The sequence below is a fragment of the Pyxicephalus adspersus genome, chromosome Z (assembly GCF_032062135.1).
Source record: "Pyxicephalus adspersus chromosome Z, UCB_Pads_2.0, whole genome shotgun sequence".
NCBI classification, from domain to species: domain Eukaryota; kingdom Metazoa; phylum Chordata; class Amphibia; order Anura; family Pyxicephalidae; genus Pyxicephalus; species Pyxicephalus adspersus.
The window spans coordinates 6,123,278-6,142,586 of record NC_092871.1 but is presented as its reverse complement, the minus strand read 5'-3'; the positions used below and the strand labels follow the sequence as shown (position 1 = coordinate 6,142,586).

General features: G+C 39.7%; 1 protein-coding gene and 1 long non-coding RNA gene across 2 annotated transcripts in view; both read left to right on the top strand.

Moving 5' to 3' along the window:
* Nucleotides 1-19,309, top strand: part of DIAPH2 (diaphanous related formin 2) — a 659,108-nt gene that overhangs the window by 385,160 nt on the left and 254,639 nt on the right. The gene's annotated exons all lie outside the window — the stretch shown is intronic.
* LOC140344216 (uncharacterized) lies at nt 1,373-1,907 on the top strand. The gene is made up of 2 exons (XR_011923514.1): nt 1,373-1,689; nt 1,726-1,907. It is a non-coding gene; the product is annotated as an uncharacterized lncRNA (long non-coding RNA).

Genomic DNA, 19,309 nt, shown 5'->3' with positions numbered 1-19,309 from the left:
CATCTTTGTGTAATCCATGCAAAGCCATGGAATCTACCTTTATTTCATCCTCTTTAGCTCTGTTGGTTAAATGGTAAGTTGCCACAGGCCAGATGAAAGCTGAAAGCTCTTTGTGGGCTATAAGCTGGAGGTGGAAGTGAAGGTATGCTGGAAGCCTTATAGAAATGAGAATAAGCAGACTGGCCATAAACATCGGGATTATATTTACTGAGCATGGTGGGAATGTGTGCAGATTGCAACCCCCAAGGCCACCCAACCAAAAGATGACTTTTCTTATGTCTTGTATTGGTAGGCCATCTGGTCATCTAGGCTGCAGAAGGTACAAGGTGCAGACCGATCTATATAAAACTATATTTCTTGGTATATAATGCTGACCATTTTATCACTTATACTAATGTCAATGGTTGAAATTTGAAATAGATTGAAACCTAAAGATTAAAGTATTATATAGGCATCACTTTGATGTTGCCATAAAAGTCCTCCTAGTCCAAGCCATTGATTTTACAGGATACCAGTAGTACAATACCCACAACCCCCCCAACACACACACACACACACACACACACACACACACACACACTATTTTATTGAGATATCCCTGCTCTTTGCATACCTTTAATGTAGATCATGGCAACACTATGACATTTGATGCAAAGAAGCACCCAGTGTACATCTACTGGTATTTGGAATCTTGCTCTCAACCCACCTACAAAATTTCCCAATTATCCCTCCAGTTCCATTCCAACACACTGCTCATCAAGGCCAAACCCTTATGAAGGAGACTTTGAACCTTTGAAATATGCTGATTGTATATAATGTAAGAATCTGAATAAAATGTATGATGGGCTTTATTTCTTCTGCTTTCATGCTTACCACCTTGCCACCCAGTGACAAAAACCTAATGAGGATTCCAACTCATCCGCCCTCTCCAAAACTAAACATTTTTGGTTTCACATCCACATTTCTGGAAAATAGGGTAAAATATCTTTGCATTCAATGTCCGATGCAGGACTAGATTTTCTTTTTGTTTTCTACACGGTCTTGACAGGATATTCTGGAACTTGTAGTTCCCAGAAGCCGATGAGCTATTGGTTGACATTGCACAAATTTAAGTTTGCTTTTTGCATGCTCTGAAAACTTAAATCGCTCAGCTTGATGGTGACCAGAGCAGAACGATTCGCAAAATGCCACGTGTTGCCGCAGTCTCCTGTCCACGAACACTTCGGATTGTTCTCAAAGAATACTAATTAGACAAAGCAATAAACCCGTGCTTTAGATCAGTGAACCACCACCGAGCTTGAATTGCTTTGGAGAACAAGTTTATTGTAAGCATCCTCTGTACAAGCTGCCAAAAAGATGGGTCACACGTTATTTTCGGGCTCCAGAGCAACCGATTTACATTTTTGTCCAGATACCTAAAAGATGTTAAAATTAAAATATATAAAGGGATATTCAACTCTTAATTTAGAGGACACCTGGGGGACCCACACAAAATAAAACTAGCTTCACATCAGTATAGCTTTTCTTCTGGACCCATTCACACCATTGCATTGCAATAAAGCACCGCAAAGTGTTGGTGCTCCGCATTGCTGTTTATTATGAAATTGAAGCACAGATGCACTGGAGTGCCATTTAGAACTCACTGCAACACAGGTGCATTGGGTGCCATTCAGGGGTCATTGCACACAGGTGCATTGGGTGCCATTCAGGGGTCATTGCACACAGGTGCATTGGGTGCCATTCAGGGGTCATTGCAACACAGGTGCATTGAGTGTGTTCTATTCTAAATGGCACTTCAATGCACTTGTATTACAGTGTGGTGCAGTTTGTGGCCAAAAAAGCTGCTCTCATGATTTGTTGTCATTTTAGTGCATTGTGGAAGCCTGTTAAAAAAAATAAATAAATAATCTTCTCTAACTGAATTCAGATTAACTTGTGACACAGAATGTGTGCACTTAACACCACATTGATTGGGCATGTGTGGAAAAAAAAATATCCGCTTACCAGGATGTGGTTACCCTAAAACAGGATTTCCAAACACTTCCCCTCTGCTCACCTCTATACAGAGTCCACAGACATAACTGGCAACAATGTCAATGATAATGCAGCTTTGAAAGTTATCAACCTCCTGCGATTTCTGCAAGATCTTCAATCATTTCAATTGCATATTTAGGAAACCAAGAGGAAGCAAATAAGATAACATTGTTAAGCTGGCCATAAAAATTTCATTTCCATAAGCAGTCCATTTAATCATTTTATTCAATTGACCATATACGGTACCTTTATTTCTGAATTCAATCAACAAAAAATCAAACCAACCAAATCAAAAATCTAGCACGCATATATACATTGATCTTCAGTAAGTGATCATGTACTTTCTGATCAGCTATATGGAATCACTATTAAAGAATAAAGTGCACATCAATGGCGGCATGTAGTGGTAATGTTGATTGATTTTTAATCCACATTTTTATTAAACTCATTGATCAATATGAAAACTGATCAAATTTGTCTAGGCAAACAAAATAACATGCATTACTGCCTTACGTCCCTTCACTGCATCCATTTACCTCGGTGTAATGTATGAGCAGATGCCTTCATCTTGGAGTTTTACAAGACGTGATATCTCTCCTTCTCTGCAAGGTTGCTTCACTTTAATTGCCGGCATATAGCAATCTGTGATAACACCATAAAGTGAACGTATTGATTGTCTGTATTCTTGGACATGGTAGACTGGCTCTCTGCACGCTTCTGAACACTCCAACACATACCTGTCACTATATTAAAAATAGGCTGACTGATCCACACATTAGGCTCAATTCACAAAGCTAACATACCAGGATAAGGATCCTTATTTTCCAAAAAAAAGTGACAGTTATTCTCAGTGGAGTCCAATGAAATGTGAAAATTGCTGTCAATAGAGAGCTGTAGGCTTTAAGCTTTGTGATTCCTGCAATATATAAAATACCCAAAAGCGCCTAGAAAATTGTTACTCCTGATAATGACAAAATTATAAAGAAGATTCAATATTCAATGTAATTTTTTATAATTGACATTGGGACCTACTAGGAAGGGCTGGAGGGCAGCAAACCAGGGCTGGAAGCAATTAATCCAAAGATGTCCATGCAGAAATCTTTACTGTATACATTCATTATTAATATTTCACAGTATTTATATAGCGCCAACATATTATGCAGCTCTGTACATTAAATAGGGGTTGCAAATGACAGACCAATACAGACAGTGACACAGGAGGAGGAGAAGGAGAGGACCCTGGCCTAAGAGCTTACAATCTGATATATAGAGCGGAGGTGCCCAAAGAGAATGACCACATGTTGGAGACATTGAGCTTTCTGCACGTCTGGTTACCTATTGATTGTATTTTAATAGGATGCATATTTATACATATTATATACATATGTTGAAGTAAATGTTACCCTGAGTAAAATCTATAAAGTAGTCATCTTCCTGATCTTAAAGCCAAAGTCAAGACTGATTCCAATGACAAAATGTAAGTCTTTCTCTCTCGCTCTCTCTCTCTTTCTCTCTCGCTCTCTCTCTCTTTCTCTCTCGCTCTCTCTCTCTTTCTCTCTCGCTCTCTCTCTCTTTCTCTCTCGCTCTCGCTCTCTCTTTCTCTCTCTCTTTCTCTCTCTCTCTCTCCCCTCGCTTTGTCTCTGCACTGGCTGCACAAAGTAATGGTGGGTCATTCAGCAATGGATGGACTGACTATTTAGAACACAAATTAATGGTGGTTATTTCATAACTCATCCTTTGCAATGGGAATGGTGGAACGTCAGGATTTTGTGATTTCCACTGGGAGTAAATTTAGGTTTTGACAGCCCGACAGCTCCTTCATTTATTGTGGACTTTCCAGGTGACAATTTTGTAGCCACAAGCATTGTTAGTGCCTAAGCTTCTGAAAAGGTCCATAAGATAGAGATGTGAGCCGCAGAGTGCACCATAGGACTATATGTCAGTCTATGTAACTGAGTATGTTATGATAGTTTGATTTCCATATGTTCCCGCCCAAGGGAGCAAGCAGCAGCAGAAAAAAAGTTTGGCCTTCCATGTCATCCCTTGACCCTCCGTGATGGAAAGCCCATTCATTTAATCCATAATTACTTCTTTTTCCTCCTAAATTAGCTCATCTCCTTTTCTATCCCTCGTTATGTAGCATGGATCATCCTGAAATGTTTAATCATCAGAACAAGAAAGTAATAATTGGCCGGTGTCTGATTTTATATATGATATTCCCTGCATTGAATTCTCATGATCTGTGTTCCGGGTGCACAGGTCAGGTGTTGGGACTCCAATAAAATATCCGTTATATTAATAATGGTAAACCCCAACTGTACCTCCGGTTAAAATACGTAAAATATAGTCCAGGTCTATTAAAATGTTGGGCGTCTTATGAGTTTTCTTTAGAAAGCAGCTACATCTTGAGTAGAAAAATCCAGTAGCAATGGACGCATATTGCAGAGTAGGACCCTCTGTCCATGCAGAAGCAGCAATGTCTCCGCGGAGGTCTTTTCTGGAGGTTGGAGATTAACAAAGCTATCTCCCTGGTATGATTCTTGGTTCCTGCAAGAGCCAATCAGGTTCTTCTTCACTGCAGAGTGTTGTCAGTCCAATCCCCTTTCTTGACCTTTTTATCCCTTGAAATAATTTCCAGGTCTCAGGGCACCCTTGCTAAAACCAATTTTATAGGGGGCAGTGGGGGAAAAGGTCTCCATACATGGAGGGGACAATTGGCCACATAACCTCTAGTAACCTGTGGAGGAACGCTAGTTGAGAATGGCCACCCTAGAGCTTGCAGAGCATCATAACACACTGTGTGCAGCCAATCAGCAGGTTGGGGGCGTGTCATTGACCACGCTGTGCTGATACCCTTTTAGAGGAGGTCTAGAACCTGGTAGTGCACACTGCATCATCCTACGGATTCTATCAGAATTAGAAATCTTTTTTCCTTTTTTTAGTTGTGACCATTGACATAAAGGTACTTCAATTATCTATTCATCATTTTCAGAGTCCAGCTTGAATGTGAACCAAGGCAATTAATAGGAATAAGATAATTTATTCCAGATCATGATAAATCCAGGACATGCCGGGCTGGTACTCCATTACCTTGGCGCACTGTTATTTAGCATAGCTTGGATGGGCCCCATAAATAATGTATACGTGTCACATTGGCAGTCGAGTTTTTCCACTCTTTGAGGCTGAGAAGCCGCAGTGGAGAAGGCCTTTCATTGTGAGTAGTTCACAGACCAACCACTGTTCCTTTCTGCGCTAAAATTGACTCTTCTTTCAATCGCTTAGGTGAATTAGGGTTGTCGCATCCTTGCCCTCTCCGTGTCTTGATCTCCTCAAGGCTTCTCCCGTTTCATCCCGGTTCCTCACCGAGTTCAGGCTTTATTATTTTTATTTTTTTTCACATTCCACCGAGGTCTGCTAGGACGTGCAAACTCTATTACAGTGTACTTGCAGCAAAAGTTTTTTTTTCTGGCACGGCCTTGTTTCCTGCAAAGCTTCAAAGCCATGAGCTCTCAGTAACTTTACAAGCCTGTATGAATAAATTCCTGACAGATCATAATATAATAATATTATACAGCAACAGAATGGTTTTATAGAAATTCTCCGCCTTTTAGTATTAAAAAGCCTTCAATTTGCTCCAATCTAGTGGCTTTGGTTCTGCTGGGATGATGGTGTTAGTTTGCTGCAGATAGTAGTAAGCATGTCTTTAGTTTCCTCTCTCCCATTGACCAGATTGCTCCTTTGTAGCCTTATAGTGAGTTTCATATGGTGAGTGTGTGTCAGACATATTTAAACACAGCCACAAGGTGCATGGTGCATCAGAATGGCCATGATGGTGTTCATCTCTGAGCTGACAGCTTCTTTCATTATAATGGATAATGCATAAACAAAGACAGCAGCGCGGTAGCTCAATGGTTAGCATTCTGTCTTTTGCAGTGTTGGGTCCCAGGTTCGAATCTGGGCCAGGACACTATCTGCATGGAGTTTGCATGTTCTCCTTGTGTTTGTGTGGGTTTCCTCTGGGGGTATTTTGGTTTCCTCCCACATTCCAAAAACATGCAGTTAATTTATTGAGCTTTCCCCCAAAAGTGACCTTACACTGTAATAATGATATATGTCTATGGTAGGGACATTAGATTGTGAGTGCCTTTGAGGGACAGCTAGTGACATGGACTTTGTACAGCACTGTGTTAGCACTATATAAATACTGTGTTATAATAATAATAATAATAATAATATTAATAATAATAATGATAATGGCAGCACCCTTCTAAGGATGTTACAATGACCGGAATCTAAAACCCAACTTGGGTCATTTTTTTTTCTCTAGACTTCATGAGAAGGTTGTTAAAATGCAAAAGGAGCTCTGGCAAAAAAACTTACTACCTTTTTGTTACTTTTCACTACAGTAAATACTTTTTACCACTAGATGTCCTCGGTTTTCTGGTGTTCCCTGAGGGCAGATGTCATAAACCCATCCCCTGAGGATCACCCTAGCACCCAGCATTAACATACAGTGTCTCACAGTGTAGTAGTTATGTTATCACAGCATTTTGAAGGTCCAGCCACTTCCAGACAATCCAAAAAGGCACCCTGAAGATGTCTAAAAAGGTAAGTATAGAAACTGAAAGTGAAGGCAAAGGATAGAGATAAGCTATTTTTTTTTTAATAAAAATGCATTCTTTTTTAATTTAATATTAAACAGGATATGGAATCTAACAACTTATGATTTTTCTCCTTAAATGAGCAAAGGGCCAATATATAATGTGAACTCTTTATTGAAGGTATAGTTTTATACATAAATGATATAGCGTTAATCTTACACCACCTTCCAGCAATGCACAGAGAAAATTCCTCATCTTCGGCTGACACCGATATTGACGCTCGCTGCTTCTTCTGGCGCTGCAGCGGCTCCTTTGCTTCTCACCCTTATTGATTTACCTATATAAAGTATTTTATAGTTCAGTCCGTAGGTTGAATGTCATTGGAAGACTGTCTGACCGTCCATCTACCAGATAAACTGTATTTGATTACTGCCAGCGCGGGAACGAGTTGCCGTCCTGGCAGCACTTTGCTCCCTCTCTATTTATGGGCTCATAGGGTCAGAACAATGATGGTTATTTTGGAGGTGCCAATTGCATCAGTCTTGGTGGCGGTTCAGTGCTACGTCTCTCAGGCTGCTGATTCAGCTTTTGCCTGATTGTTGTACCTGCCAGGTAGAGAACACCATTGGACTTGATAAGTCAAAGTGCAGTGCAGAACAGCAAGTGTGTATAGACCCATAAACTCCTAAAAGAAAATGGTGGGAGCCCTCATAATTGGCACAGTAGGTGTACAGACCCAGAAACTCACGATAGAAATGGTGGGAGCCCTTGTAATGGGCACAACAGGTGTACAGATCTGGATAATCAGGATAGAAATGGTGGGAGCCCTCACAATGGGCACAGAAGGTGTACAGACCCAGAAACTTAGGATAGAAATGGTTTGAGCCCTCAAAATTGGCACAGCTGGTGTGCAGATCTGGAAACTCAGTGCAGAAATGGTGGGAGTCCTCATAATGGGTACAGCAGGTGTACAGATCAGTAAACTCAGGATAGAAATGGTGGGAGCCCTGGTAATGGGCACAGTTGGTGTATAGACCCCTAAAGTCAGGATAGAAGTGTTGGGAGCCCTTGTTATGGGCACGGTAGGTGTACAGATCCAGAAACTCGGGATAGAAATGGTGGGAGCCCTGGTAATGGGCAGAGTTGGTGTATAGACCCGTAAAGTCAGGATAGAAGTGGTGGAAGCCCTCGTTATGGGCACGGTAGGTGTACAGATCCAGCCCTGGTAATGGGCAGAGTTGGTGTATAGACCCGTAAAGTCAGGATAGAAGTGGTGGAAGCCCTCGTTATGGGCACGGTAGGTGTACAGATCCATAAACCCGGGATAGAAATGGTGGGAGCCCTCGTAATGGGCACAGTAGATGTACAGACCCAGAAACACTGCATAAAAATGGTGTAGTCCCAATATAATGTGAACAGCATATGTTCAGACTCAAGTACTCAGCATGGAGATGTTGGAAGCCCACCATATTACCTACAGCCTAAGTGTTCATACCTGAAAACTCCATGGGTGACTGTATGGAATTTTTCGGGTTGGGCTTCAGTTGACCGTGTTTGAGTACTGTGTGTTGAAATGGCTCCTTGCATTCTCTATTGGAAGCTCATGTGAGAATATGACAACATGTGAACACCTGTTGAGGAGAGGGAAAAAGTGTTGTCAACACCATAAGTTTCCAAGCATGGACCTTCACGGCAGGATCACCAGCAATATTTATGTGAAATCTGCAGTTTTAATACAATTGGAAATGCCCTTTGAAATATGGTAATATGTTTAAACGATTTTAGTAATTGGGTTAAAACTAGCTACTAAACATATGAGGAGGTTGGTGACGTCTGCCTGCAGTGGTTTACAAATTGCGAAATTGTAATAAAACTGACTTTTTGACTTCAGCACAGCTGCAGTGCATGCTGGGTACTAGGAGCATTTTGGTTTTTCTTGTCGCCAGTCATCGTTCAATGATGGCTTTTTTTCTTATTCCACAATCTGGGTCGGTTAATAATCTTTCCACATTCCCTCATCTCACCTAAAATAAAGACAGTATTACCTTTTCTTAGGAACAAGTGTGATAAAAGCTGTTTCTAGCTTGCAATGCGTTATTTTGCTACTCAAGTAATAAATTAAATGGGTGAAAAAAAAATCTCTTTTCACCAAGGCGCGGCTCAACTGTGCGACGGTATTTAAAGCATCTCTTCTGTAGCAGCTCCTTCCTGGTGCGCACCGCGGGGGACATGGAGGTGATTATTTATTTTTTCCAGCATTTTTCTCTATTCCCCTAATTAATGCTGTGCATGGAGCTCAAAAACTTTTTTTTTTTTACATTATTATTTTTGTAAGTTGCAAATTATCTCTGCGAGTGATTGTAAAGAAAGAACTATTTTTGTGTTTTCTAAAGCAAAAAGAGATTTAACCACTGGCAGAAAATCTAATCAGAGAGTTCCATTTAACATAATTTGTACAATAGAAGATGATCAACAGAATATTACTGAGATTTGTTTGTAATAATCAGGTTGGATATTAAACATCAGGTAACCAACTTCGAATACGAGTGCTTTAAATCTGCCCATAAGCCTTCCTTCCATCAAACCTTCTCTCCAGCCTTCCCGTCAGTCTTGCATGGCCTCCTCTGTGCCAAAATTGCTTACTCTGATTTCACTGCACACTGTGAGCTTCTCACAATGGACATTGGAATCTGCAGCAAATCAGATATAATCTGCATCTCTTAGTGGCTGTAGGACGTCCAGCATTTTCCAGCCCTTTTCTCCATGGACCTATTTTCCATGGCCTACCACTTTTTTTCATTTAATTTCAGTTTATATACCATCACCTAGCATCACACGTTGGCTATTACCCAACTTTGCTGTTCTCAAGAAGCCTGGTACACCACCCCGCCTGCCCCACCGACCAGTCACCATCTGCCTGCATTGCACAAGGAAGCAAAGAATCCTAGAGACTCTAATGAAGGAATGTAATAAAAACAAGTTTTAGCAAATTGATGATGGGGGATCAGAGAACATTATAACAGATTAAACTTCAGCTAAAATGAAACTTCTAGAGATACCAGAGCAAGAATTATGGTTTAAATCCAAACATAATCGCCTACAATGTAGACCTAAAGTCCCCCAAAATAAGAGTGAATCAGAATGAGATTGAAGAGTAGAATAATTATTGAGAAAAGTTGAAGAAAAGGAAATAAATTAATGGCAGCGGATGTGACTTCTCTTAAAGGGACCCTTCCGCCATATTAAAGAAGCCAATGCTAGCTAAAGTTGTAAAATGAGGAGCTTTTTCTGTATACTTGGCTTTTCTTACAGTCAGTGCTGCTCATCACTAATCTGTTCCAGAGAAAAGGTCTCCCAAGGTTTGATGGGCACCCAAATTATCCAGAAGTGTCAATCTTCTGTGTCCCCCTCATCTCTCAATGGTTCCTTCCTTTAAACTCTATTTATTATAGGATACCATAAAGATGTTGAAAGAATTAGAAGAAACCAGAAAGAATTGGAGGGAACTACACAGATCAGGACTCCATGAAATGTATTTTCCTATTGGGAACATTTTCTCCTGGCCAGAGTGGTGGTAGTAGTAGTACAGGTAGCTGAAAAGGTGAATATAAATTCTGCTTTTTTAACAGGAATAGCCTGCATTGACATGTTTAATACATGCCAATGCAGTGACTGGTTTGAAAGATGAGTTTTTTATATGTGCCACTGATATAGGCAACATTCTTTGGCCCATACCCACAATGCACCTCTTGCCCAGCTGTTCCACTTACATCAGCCACTTTGATTGATCCAGCTTCCTTTCGCCAACCCGAGCACAAAGGCCAAAATAGAACAAGTCAAAAAAAGAAGACAAGGTTCCTTCAAAATGTTGGATTTCTGGGCTAACACTGCAAAGCCATATTATTTTTAGTATTCAGGTGTCATATTGAGTTTCCTCCATTGAAGTGAGGAATATGTTTTGACATTGCCGTCTCCCTGCTGATTAGCACTCTCAGGCTGAACCTTTCACCATGTGCAGACGTCTTGTAATGTGGTCTGAGCCAGGCTGTCACCAGGGCGGCTCGCCTGCGAATAGAGCTTGTCTTTTTGCCTTTTAACAAAATAACATCATGTGCCGTTGTGTTTTTTTTAAACAAATTATGCCTGGACAAATCCTCTGATATCCGAAAGAAAGCACTCGAGATCGTTTGAATATGGGAAGTAAAATAGAACACTGAATGCGTTTGGGTTATTGAACTTTTCGAGATGCTTGTCTATATTTATTCATGTCCGAGCCGTCTGTACAGACTCGACTTGGGAGGAAACCGGGAAAAAGTTTGTTTAACAGAAAAACTCAACTTCATAGCTATAATGATCTTTCATCTCACTCAGGCCTTGTTTGTGCAAGAGAATATCGTAAGGTTTGAGACCTATAGAATGGGGTATGATATATGGATATGTGGCTAATATAATCGTGACATGGTGAGCTATTATGTTTCCTACATGTGCATTTATTCCTCTTTAACCTTTCTTTTTTTGCTGTCTCGCTCACTTCTGGGGAGATTCATTATCTTTATATGTCCTGGTGACCATTATTAGTGGGGCAAAATGTGATGGGATATGTATTCAATGGAATTATCAATATGGTCAAAACCTAACATTTACTGGAAAGATATTCCCAGGCCTTCTGTTTAAAGATAGAATTTCATTGAATATTTTTGTGAAATGACTAAGCCACCTTTGCATTGCAGTAGCCTTCTGTTGGGTGGAGGGGAAAAGGTGCACAAACCACCTGTATGTTGAGGAAACCTATTAGGCGGACATACTGTTGGTCAGAAATGAACTAGGTTTAGCTTCTAGCTGAGATGATCAGATTTTTTGTTTTTATGTGATGGTCTATGGGCTTTTTAGAGCCCCCTGGCAGTTGAGTGAACCTTCCACTAAAACTAAAAGGCCCGCTCACACTCATTTGGCCCACTGCCTAAATCACCTACTCTCTGTAGGGGAAAATCTTAAAAAGAAAAACAGAAAAGAATAAGGCTTTCATTACCCCTACTCTTCCACATCCAGGGGTGGAAGATTCATGTGGAATGCACAGAAGCCAAAAACACTCCAATTCATTTCAAAAGTGCCTTCCTGGAAGGACAGTTATGCCATTGCTCACCAGAGTGCCGTAGGCATAAGGCTGGCAAAGTAAGTTTAATACAAACACTTTACAATTAGGTTTTGCCTCTACTAAGAGTTGATTTGGCAAGAGGTTCAGGGAGTTTAGGGGACCTTCGATTTTAGCAGATGGATCACTTTAAATTGTGTTTGCTTTCCTTATGAATAAATAAAGGGACAAACCGGCTTGACGTGTTACCAATTATCCCAGTTTGGTGCCTGGCTTATCATTGTCAATACCAGTTGAGCTTGTACCTTTATATTAAATTAAGTGAAAGTAGGCAACGTATGGTGCTAGGTTTTGGTTTACACCCCATGGGCAAACTACGGGGGTCACTTTAACAAATAAATCCCTGAAGGGGGGCATGTTTTGTCCACTTAGTGATTAAATTAATTTAGGATGAAGATAAATTTCTCGTACACATTGGGACCAATGGATGTTTAATCTCTTCCAGCTGTTTCAAATTCTTGCTACGAGCTTCCTTCCTGACCCACGTTCATTGCAGAGTACACAATAAGATAACAAGGTTATCTAAACGCGTAGGTTATTGATTCCGTGAATCTCGTTATTACGCCTTCTTCGTACCTCGTCCATATACATTAGTCATTAATATTCCCATAATATGGATTTTGTATCTGGAAAACACACAGCAGCGATATTGCTCTGACACGTTGGGCAAATCATACATATGTTACATATGTTGGGTGCATAATAGGTTTTATTTTTTTTCCTCTACTTTCTGCCTGCAAATATTAAAGTCAATCGAGCACCTTCTCAGCGTTCCCCAGGGTACGCTGTCACTTCTCTGTAAAGGAGTACTTAATATGAAGCCAGCTGTGCTTTGTACAGTTTTGTCTTTGAGTGTTACATAAAGTAGAAACATAGATAAGAGTTTAGCTATTAATGCAATCTATTACTCATTAACACGTTAAAGCTGTCAACATCTCTTTTCCCAGAAGACCTATTGTGCAATTTAAAGCGGAGCCTAGGTTTCATACGAGACGGCTGACAATTTATCCCCATAGTCCCAAAATGTATTTAAAATAATCCAACCACTATTTGAAGGGGGAAAAATTGTTCCAGAAAAAAAGCAATGGTAAGAGGAATGACAGTCACTTGTTGGTACACAGTAGATTATGGTGGCATGGAGACTTCATGGAAATCTGGCTGGAGGTAACATGGCAGGTTTGGGTGCTAAGGAAAGTCCGCCATGAAAGGTGCCACAATGACATCTATGTATTAAAAGAAATATATGGACATGTGACCATTTCTCAACCTGCTGAAGATCATCAAAAAGCAATTTCAGTCAATGAATTTATTACCTACTACTTTAAAGAACCACATTCCAGAGATCTCACATTTCAAATCATTTGCCAAGTCATTTGCAAACCCTGTTTAATGTACAGCGCTGCGTAATATGTTGGCGCTATATAAATACTGTTTAATAATAATGTATGAAGGGGGTATCTTCTCTACTTTCCTTGCAGATTGTTTTAGAAAGAGCCACCTCTTAGAAAAACATGGAGTCAAATGTGTTGTATGAGAGGAAAAAAGAGGTTTGAGGCTCAAATTGTTTTGGTAAAATGAAAAGTATGTCTGTATTTTTACATAATAAATCAAAACATGATTTACATCAATTGTAGTAAGAGATTGTTGTGCATATAAAAAAATCTGTGGTTCTGTTAACACCTTACAGACCTGGGTATTTTTCAAACTAGACAAAGTCTTCTTAAGCAAAAAGAAATTGTACAAAAGTTCCAACCGTTTTATAATCGCATATGATCCGATGCGTTTCGCCGCACTGGGCTTCTTCAGGGATTGGGTATTATACGAGTTTAAAATAGTATTTTTGTGTTGAGTAAATCAAATAAATAAGCAAATGAATTGTATGAGCGGTTCAAATGTAGGTGCATCCACAGTTTGTTTTATAGCAGAGAATGGAATAGGGAATTTCTGTCTTTATCCACCCCATGTCATTCCAGGTTGAGATCAAGTTAATCCATTCATGTTATTTGTTTTAAATGCATATACATAGGACAATTCCTATGATTCTCTGATAGGCAGGAGATTCCTGTTCTAGTTCTAGCTAGTTTGTCCCGTAAAGATTAGAGATAGTACCAAAGCTGATAAGCAGGAAAGTGCTGCTCTGATGTTAACCGGATTATCCCAAAAAGGTTCAGGGTAGTTCCAGAGATTGAGTATGTTCCTTCCGTGCATACAGGGATGTCCTGTATGGTGTGGATACAGCTGAGCAGAAGACAGAAATTCCCTACTCCATTCTCTGCTATAAAAAAAACTGTGGATACACCTACATTTGAACTGCTCATACCATTTGTATGTTTATTTAATTGATTTACTCAACACAAAAATACCGTACTCGTATAATAACTAATCCCTGAAGAAGCCCAGTGTGGCGAAACATGTCGGATCATATGCGATATAAAATGGTTGGAACTTTTGTACAATTTCTTTTGCTTAGAAAGACTTTGTCTAGTTTGAAACATACCCAGGTCTGTGAAGTGTTAAGAGAGCCAGGGTATTTTTATATGAACAACAATCTCTTACTACAATTGATGTAAATCATGTTTTGATTTATTATGTAAAATAATAAAATATGTAAAATATGGACATACTTTTCATTTTACAGAAAAAAAAATTGAGCCTCAAACCTCTTGTTTCCTCCCATACAACACATTTGGCTCACTGTTTTATAATATTAATCTCCTTGCTTGTGTAAGTGTGACTTCTGCATATACAGCTTTCCCCTCCCTATATACAAAGTGTCATTTGTTAGTCAAATGCTTACTAAACATCTCTATGGAGTGGAATGTGGCACTGAATTTGGGTGCAAAGATAATTGGAATTGTTGCAAAGGAAGCTGGCAAAACCGTTTTTTTGCTTGCAAATGCTTTCAAAGCGCAATTTGTGTTTTCATGCAGTTTTATTGGTTGTTGTGCTTTTTATGGGGCAGCATGCTTTTTAAATGCATATCACTGCCCTTATTGGTTTACACAGAAGCATTTTGAATGATAACCCAGGAAACCCTGGACTTTGTACAGCGCTGCATAATATGATGGCGCTATATAAATACTGTGTAATATTAATAATAACCCCCCATGTGAGCTGAAAACGTGATGAAAATTGCGGCAAAAGCTATTTGGAAGTGCTTTATCCTTGCCCTTTATTCTTTACCATTCAAAAATTTGGGCTTCCGGTAAAAAAGACCAGTCACTCTCTTCCTGGGCAGGGTGACTGGTTTTGTACCCACCCCTTGCTGGTATTTTCTGCAGGCAACCTATAAAGGGAGGACCTGCTGGGCCTTTCCTATAGCTCCATTATTCTAAATGAAAATATAGTAAGTGAAATGTGTCCTTATAGAAATTCCGTAAGTCTCAAAACATTTTTGACTTTGGACATGTTCTCGCGGATCATCCTGATGCCATTCTTGCCCTTTCCCAACAAGTTTGGTAAAATACCATGTTCAAGGACTTTGCAAGTTACATTTACAAGATAGCAAAACTGTATTTTAATTAAATTAATGTCCCTAAAACTTTATCCACCTTGAAAATCACCTGCCCTTTCCTAATAGTCAGAGCCATCCGAGCTCTAAAGAAAGGAGAATTTCCCAGCCGATGATATACTGCTGAATGTCTGAGAGAATACTTGTTTACCAGCGACATGTGAACTGCAGTACACTTTATTTTTCTCTCCCCTTCCTTTTGCTTCTAAACCTCTTGGAAGGATAGATCGGGTTTATTGTTTCATTACAAGCTGACTGGAATACCAGATAAGCCCGGGCACAATAGCGAGACATCCAGGGCTCCATTCAATTTGCTTTAGCTTGTAGTAATGCTTTGCACTGCTCATTAGCTGTTTTAACAATCTGGAAATGAGATTGATTGAGTGTCTTGCTATCCATAACGTTAATAACATGTTCATTACAAGCAGATGTTTATTTGCCAGTTAAATGTAAGAAAGTCTTTTTTTTTTTTTTTAATGCTTCTTTCATCTGTGTGCTAGATTGCTTTGCATTACCCGTGCAACCTAGCTTGTGCTTTGTCGCAGGCCAGAAAAAAAAGCCATTCTTTCTAGATGCAGGCTTTAAACAAACCAGACTGAAAAAGAGAGACAAAGAAAATTGTTTCTGGTATATTCAACAAATTTGTGCTCGCTGACTCGACCTTGTTCAAGGAAGGCATGTATATTTGTAAGCATACAGAATGGAAATAGAGAAAAATTTAACATGGTAGCAATCAGTTAGAAACCGAATGTCATTATTCTGACAGGCTACAAAAAGTTTGAGGTCCCAAGTGACCACCTTTTGCACCTGGAGATCTGTATCTTGAACCAGAGTCACTTCTTCGCTCCTTGATCTAAAAATGTTTTCATGTTGAGCATGGTATTAATAAGTGCTATTTACTCTTTCAGAGGTCGAAGAACAACTCTAAATGTGACAAAAATTGTGTTTGGGGGGTGTTGAACTTGAAAGTTAACCTGTCTGAATCGCGGTCTGAATCTTTTAAAGTACAGGCATTTGTTACCCAGATTTACCCATCCATGGTGCTAATGCACAGACAGGCCCATGCCTATGCAGGGTTATTCTGAAGTGTGCTTAGCCCTGGCACTATTATTATGGAATACCAGTAGCTTTCAGGATTGTGTAAAAGCTTTACCTAACACAGTACAATGATGGAGAGTTCCTTTAAATTGTACCCAGCTCGATGTATATTGTTTTCATATGAATGTACAGAAAGTGGTTGGTAATGGGTAAGTGGAATAATCCTGGTATGTACTTCCTTTGACTTCCCCTAAAAATGTCTTTATGTGCTAGCACCCATTTATTGTAGGTAACGCGGGCTCACCCAAGTGGACAACTGATCTTCACCACAATACCGTCCAAGGGTTTATGGACTGCTGTCCTTACTGAGCAATGGAATCGTTGCAGCATGATGTAAAGTGCAGAAGAAGTGCTTTAAAATGGGTAAATGAATAAACTTCCAAGATTACCTTCATCAGTGACTGATTAGACCAGATTGGTCCACAGTTGGGATCGGAAAAAGGCAAAATGTGGCCATTGGGTGGGCAAAAATCAAGGCAAATTGTAGATAGGGCTTTGGTATTAAACAGGCAAGGGTTGAGGTGAGTCAAACATGTAGAGGGGTCAGACAAGAGATAAATCAGAGTTGGATGTGCCAGGTCAGGAACAGAAGATCAACCAATGCTGGATGTCAAAGCTTCAAGCTTGAACTGGGAGCGGGTCAGAACTGTTAATGTCTTTTGTTTCTTCAGGAGGATTAAAGACTACCAGGGTTTAAAGAACTTCATCCAGGTTGCATATGACTTTGTGCCAAGAGGTACGAGGCTGCACATACAAATAGGCATGCACACCTGACCAAGACTATAGTTAAATGAATAAACATATGTAACATTTGAAGAATTTTTGATGTAATGTGACATTCCAGTAATTTATTTAGTACAGACTTATGTACCTATAGGAAGCAGTAATGTATATAGGCTGTACGAGTATATGGAAGAAAGCAAAGTCCTTCTGAATGTCTAAATACTCAACATATAATAGATAGCAAATGCTTCTCTGCATTCAGGCTTCTCAAAAAAAACTCTTCAACTAAACTGCAAAAAGACAGAAAGAGTGAGGGGACGGGGCAGAAAATATATGAATGCTTTATTAGCCCTCAGATTAGCTCACCATTCAATTATCCTATTACTCAGTCTTAATAGATCCCATTAAAAACTAATTCATAATTCAATATTCAGCTAATATCTGATACTTGGGAAGAAGCTAGAGAAAATACATCACAAGTCACACTCGTCGCTGAAGGAGATTTTTATTTTTTTTTGTGCAGAAAATTTGTTAGGACGTTTTTTTTCCACCTTTGAAAGCCAAGAGAATGAGCCTGAGATCTTACAGCTCTCCAAGACTGGAGAACATAGACTATCATGGGAGGTCCTTACTGATGCTGGGAAACCTGGAATCGATTGCTTAAGTATCACTTGTTGGTTAAAAATGTTTTCAATTCTGGAGCAGATCCATTTTAGGCTTGCTATATCACTCAGGTTCTCCCATGATAGCGTCTCCTCTCCAATCTTATCTTGGAGAGCCTTAATAAATAAAGCCCAAAATGGTGAGCAAGATAGGATGAGAATTATTAGATTTAATCATGAGAATGGATGGGATTTCTGGAACCAAGGAAATCTAACAATTGGGCTTGATGGATAAGAGTCTTGATGGGGGCTAACTAAAAAGAAATGTAACCATTATAGTGGACCCACTAAACTTTGCCCTTATGGCAAATATACAAATCACAAACAAAAATGCTTGAGGCCCAATTTGTTTTTTAGAATTTTGGCTTTTGCCCTATTTCTCTTTGTAGATTTGTAGACAAAGTTCATCCTACTTCTATGGAGCTGGCAACACCTACCCCACCAAGGTGGGTTATAACAAACGGGACAGATAAAGCTGCTTTTGCTCACTGCAGGTTTATAACAACAGATATTATCACAAGAACATTTGGAAAAGAGTGCACTTTTGCATGATACATGATTGATTATTTATTCTTAAGGAATGTGTTAACTATAGCAATGAATTCTTTTATTTGCTCTCTACTGGGCCCATAAAACATAGGAAATGTGTTTGCATACCGGAGATGTACTAAACAACTTTATTGTATTTTACCTTGACTTTATTCTTAAACTGATTTCCATACTAAAAAAAACAACTAACTAGCTCACCTGGACAAGCCAATAGTGTCCCAAGGAGATAAATAAGGCAGACACTTGGTTCAACTCCTCAACATCTACCAAATCTAAAAATCTCAGTTTTGCTTGGAGTGACCCTTATATCATTGGCCAATTTGGTAGTTGGTCAGTGTAGGTACAGAGATACTATGGAGATAATGACCCATTCACCATGTGTTCAGATCCTGGCCTAGCTGGTTATACATCCCATTCCCCCCCTCCAGCTCTTGATAATTTCTTAACAAAGCAGTAAATAAGTTGCCCGGACTTTTAAGTGCGATCAGTGACTCATTTCATTGTCTCTGTGAAGAATGCCTTTGCAGACGGCACTGAGAGCCACGCTGCTCAGAATCCATCTCACAAGGTTCATTCTACGGCTCAGCCCGACAGCATTCTCCTCTTCTTCTTCCTCCCAAAGTGGCCACTTATGAGCGGAGCTGCTACACTGTCACCAGTAATGATCATAAGTGTGAAGATTTTAGCAGCCAAGCACCCACTAGGGTCCTCCCATGCTGCCCGCTGCCACAAATGAGATTTCAAGGGAAGACAGATGGAAACATTCCATTGGCTGTCTAATGTCTCATCATAAACTAGTGATTTGAGCCAGGGTCAAACCGAGGAGCAGTGTGCCTCATTAACCCCTCATGTGCTATAGTTTGGGGCCTTGAACTCTCTTAGCAGCCTACGGTAGCATTTATGTCATTTTGCATTTCATCAGGACGTAACGTGATTTCTCGGGATTAAAATTTATTTATTTATTTTTTTTTTAGAAGAT